General features: G+C 47.5%; 1 long non-coding RNA gene across 1 annotated transcript in view; it reads left to right on the top strand.

Moving 5' to 3' along the window:
- LOC110299950 overlaps positions 1 to 4525 on the top strand; it is a 19010-nt gene extending 14485 nt beyond the window's left edge. The window contains exons 2-3 of the long non-coding RNA XR_002378537.1: positions 2685 to 3331; positions 3977 to 4525. This is a non-coding gene — a long non-coding RNA (uncharacterized LOC110299950). The remainder of the gene's footprint in view (positions 1 to 2684; positions 3332 to 3976) is intronic.
- Positions 4526 to 4799: the final 274 nt, after the last annotated feature.

Here is a 4799-nt window from a genome sequence, read left to right as displayed (position 1 = left end):
TCTTCTTCTTCTTCTTCTTCTTCTTCTTCTTCTTCTTCTTCTTCTTCTTCTTCTTCTTCTTCTCCTTCTCCTTCTCCTTCTCCTTCTCCCTCTCCCTCTCCTCCTCCTCCTCTTCCTCCTTCTTTTCCTTCTCCTTCTTCTCCTCTCCTTCTTCTCTTCCTTCCTCCTCTTCCTCTTCTTCCTCCTCCTCCTCCTTCTTCTAAAGTGTCCTGGGTGTAAGTCTGTCATTAAATTCATTAAATATGTAATTATAAATGTTTTCAACTAAACTCCAAGCCTTTTAATTTTATTGACAGTGTCTCTTGAAATACAAATGCTTTTAGTTTTAAGGAAGTCCAAATTATCTATTTTTGCTGTATTTTGATATTAAGGGGGAAAATAAATATTTTTCTTCCCATTTTAGGTCCTATAACAGCATATATAGGCTGAGATCCTATAACAGCAACTGGAAGATAAAGATGAATGTTCATTTGCTGTAAGTTTTACATTGCGAAAGACACGAAGAACCAACGGCGGAGGCAAACCTCAGTATATTAGGGTGACATTTGCCAGTGTGGATAGTTGTAGGAACTGTGACGGACAACGAAGATGTAAGCCAAGGGTCATTAACTGAGGGAGTCTTGCCGGGCCTGTGCGTTCAGATTCCTTTCTGAGTCTCTTCTGAAATAATGGCCCTCCTTTGCTCTTCATATACGGAGAATACTTCTTTTTGTTTTTTAAGACAGAATGTCCCTATGTAGCCCAAGCTGGCCTTAGTTCTTAATCCTTTTGCCTCTACCTCCCTAGTGTTGGGATTATAGCCTTGCACCACCAGACTGCGCTCAGGAGGGGAGGCCTTGCTGATGGTCTTATGACCTACTTCAGAAAGAAACCTGGAGAGACCTTCTGCTTATCTCTCAATCGCAAAAGGTCCATGTTTTGAACTACAGCATCCGTTCTAAGGAGCCATAGTCCCAGGAAATGAAGGAAGGCTGTGATTGTGGTCTGTTCTCAGTGCGAATCACCCAGGCTGCCATGACCACTGGTTCAGAGCTGGAGCTGACTTTGTGGGACTGAACCTGTAATTTGCCCTAGATCCCTGGTTACCATCAGAACTCGCTTGAATTGTTGGGTGTGAAGTTGGTGCTGCAATCAGAAAGAAGATAGAAATAAAACCACTCAGCCTCTTTCAGGGCAGCCCAGCACCTTGAATTCCAGAAATTCACCCTCTCTAATGTGGCTCTTAAAGCCTGGGTTGACTAGCGACATTGGCAAATCCTGAAGGCCCACCAGGCTTGGGCTCCAGGGTCCCAGGAAATGAGTGACTCTTGGGCTTCAGTAGAATTGTTGGGGGTGGGGTGAGGTGGGCTCTTTTCCCCAGCACTAGGAAGGGGGTGCATATCTAGAAATTCTGACCTACTTAGCATGGGATGGCTGGACCTCACTGGTTTTAAAAGTCCGTGCTTGCTTGCATGCGTGCGTGCGTGCGTGCTTGTGTGAGTGCGTCCTAGTGTGCACCCTGAACTAGATCGCTGCTGGGGAGGACTGGCCTCCAAGGTCANTCCCCTGGTGGAGAAACATCTCTGAATGAAGGAGGACACCGAGGAGGAAGGAGGGGGGGCAATAGTCCTAAATACTGACATTCCTTCCCCCATCTTACTATCCCTTTATTTAATACAAAACCCGTGAGATTCCACAGGAGTTCATTTGGGAGAAGAAAAAGAATTTTGACGTCGCCATCTAGCGGCCAGTGGTGAGACAGACGTTTCTGAGAACTGAGTCTAATTTACAAAAGGCTTCCTTTGTGAAGGAGTTTAAAGACTGGTGATAGGGATGANAATCCCAGTTTGTAGGATGCTTGTTTAGCATGCAGAAAGTCGTAGGTTTTATTCCCAGCTTCGTAAAACCTGGTCATGGTGGCGCTCGCCGGAAACTCCATCACTGGGGAGGTAAGAGGCAGGGGGATCTGAAGTTCACGGCTGTCTTTGGTCACATAGTTCAACGCGTGAGCCACCCTGCCTCAGAAAAACTAAACGGAACTGGAGATAAGGGTCCCAGGCTGCACAGAAAATGATGGACACTCACCAGGAAGGACAGCTCTTCCTACCCTCAGGGCTAACTGACATTCCTTTGACAAACAGCTGGAGGAAGGGGCTGGCTTTCAGACCTCTGGGGAGGTGTATAGATTATTCCAGGTGCCTCAAGGAGCAGGCAAATGGATTGTGACCAGAAAAGGCTTCCAGGGAGCTGCGTGGGGCGGGGTGGGCAGGGTGGGGCGGGGTGGGGAAGCAGAAGGAGCAGTGGCCTGGCCATGGAAGGAAGCGGCTCCTAGACTTTGTGTTCAGGGTCTTGACATGGGCTCACAGTGACAGGCTGATAGCTCCTGCTGGGGCCAGACAAGAGTTCAGGACGGATTTCAGGACTGGGCTGCTCCAAGGGTCTCACTCCAGCAGAACATGGAAAAACCAAACCAAACCAAACCAAACCAAAAAAACCCAAAACCCATTCAGGAGGAGAAACTGGGTGTTGTGAGCCTGGGTGTGTACAAAGGAAGAGGTGAATTTTTTTTTCAATAAAAATAGTTCAGTGTGGACAGAACTGATTTAAGAGCTTGTATGGCTGGAGGGAAGGCCTGATATGGAAGTCTCCATGAGATATTTGCCCTTGTTTGCTAACATTAATATTACTATTTTTATTTTGTCTAGGATCCTTTAGTCCCAAACACACCCAGAACTTCGAGGGAGGCAAAAATTCCAAAGAACACAGTTTGGGAAACACTGATCAGTAAGAAAGTCTCCAGTTTTGTGCCGGGAAACTGTGAAGAGTCCGTTTAGACGATCATGCTTCAACGATGACTTAGAAGATGCCCAGTGTCTACTGGTCCGGTCAATAGTCATGAGAACCCGAGTGGNATGGAGATGGAGTTAGTGATGGGTCCAAAGGCTTTGTCAGGGTCAAAAGTTCAGTGAAGTCTCAAACATCGCAACTGCCAGCTGTAGACCCCAAACTTGGCTTGAAATGCAAAGTCAAGAGTAGATGTAGGCATTCTTGTAAGTTTTCTTGCACGATGGAGACTGAGTTCTGGGCCTAGCACATGCCAGGCCAGCACTCCATGACTGAGCTACATCTTCAATCCTTAGTATTACCATTGAGCCCTGTTCAACAATGGGAAAATGAAATCACCTACAGATCTCATAACTTACCTAAGATCGTCCAAACTAGCAGGTGTCAGAGCATGTCAGGGACCAGACTCCTTCAGGGTCTGCTGACTTTGGCCTGGACAGAGGCTGACTTGGGGCATCACACTCATGCCTTTCTGAGCAAGCAGCGCATGTGTAGGGAGTGGATGCAGGTAAGCTTAACTTAGGGCAGAATAGGGGGCAGGAGATAGTGAGTCCCTCCCTGTCAGGGCTGCTCAATGCAGCTGGGAGNTCCTGCCAGAGTCGGAGAGATGGCCACTGGAGAGATGGCTCAGGTAATTTTTTTTTCTCTGCAATTCAGTACTCCTCCCCACCTGTGTGTGTGACCTGTGTTAACAAGTTCGTGTTTGGGTGTGGAAGCTGGAGGCTAATGCTGGGTGTCTTCCCTTATTTTTTGAGACAGGGTTTCTTACTGAACCTGGAGCTCACTGACTAGATTAGACTGGCTAGCAATGAGCTCCAGGGAGCTTTCTTTCTCCACCTCCCCAGTACTGGGGTTACAGGCACACCCCACTGACCCAGCTTTTCATGTGTGGGTTGGGGATCCAAACTCAGGACCTCAGGTTTTCCTGGTAAGCCCTTAACCAACTGAGCCACTTCCCCTGTCCTTTTGGTAGTTTTTAAAGTCCTTATTAAGTGGGGAGAATGGTAAGTTTGNTATAGGAAAGTATACATTATTTATACTACGTTAGGGTTTCTCTGAGGATATATATGTACTCCTGAGTTCTGGGAGGACCCGTGACAGATTTCACACAAGTGTTTAGGGTTCACCCTGCATTTTGTTCTTTTCTGTTTAGGATGCAGGAGTTGGGCTGTTTACACTACCTGGATGCCCAGTTTCTGGTAGCAAGATTGGATGGTCCACGCTGGTTTTTAATGGAGTCACATGTCCTGGTCCTCAATTTGGGGTGGTGGTTTCAGGAACTGGGCAGACTCACATTGGGATTAGAAAGCTGTAACCACTAGGTTCAAGGAAGTCTCACTCACATAGAGGAAGACAAACCCAAGCTATGGACTTAGCTTTTCTGTGCCTCAGTTTCCTCATTTAGTAAGGAGGGGGAGTGGTCTCAGGCATACCTGCAGAGGGATGTCTGGTGCTACCTTCTGCACCTGGGAAATACTCAGGGGCCATGTTCCTGCTCACTGGTCCTTCTTGACACGGATAATGCTGGTTCCCAGGCCTCAGCCTTGAAGGCCAAGGCCATTTGCCTCTTGGGGCCTCTGGCTTTGGAAGGCTTCCCAGGAATCCTTGAGCTAAGCATTATCTTTTCAGCCTGTGTGAGACTTCTGCTTGGGGCTTCCAAACTAAACTATTTTCGCCTTAAATACAAGAAATCAATCCTTGCAGCCAAGCTGTTATTCCAACATTGATTTGGCATAAATTTGGAGAGAAAATGGCTAATAAATACTTGCAGGGGCAATAAACACTGGGGAGAATTATCTTTGAGGCAGTGGCTAGGGGTGAGCTAGGTGGGACAGTCAATTCCCAGCTTCCCACCCTGAGCTTCTGCTCCCACCCTTAGCTCCTCATTAGCAGCAGCAGAGAGCTGGCAGTCTTGCTTGGTCTGTGGTGGGTTTAGGGAGGAGGAGGAGGAGGAAGGAGAGGAAGAGGAAGAAGAG

This window comes from Mus caroli, chromosome 8 (assembly GCF_900094665.2).
Source record: "Mus caroli chromosome 8, CAROLI_EIJ_v1.1, whole genome shotgun sequence".
Classification (NCBI taxonomy): Eukaryota; Metazoa; Chordata; class Mammalia; order Rodentia; family Muridae; genus Mus; species Mus caroli.
The sequence above is the reverse complement of the archived record's forward strand: the minus strand, read 5'-3'. Positions and strand labels throughout refer to the sequence as shown.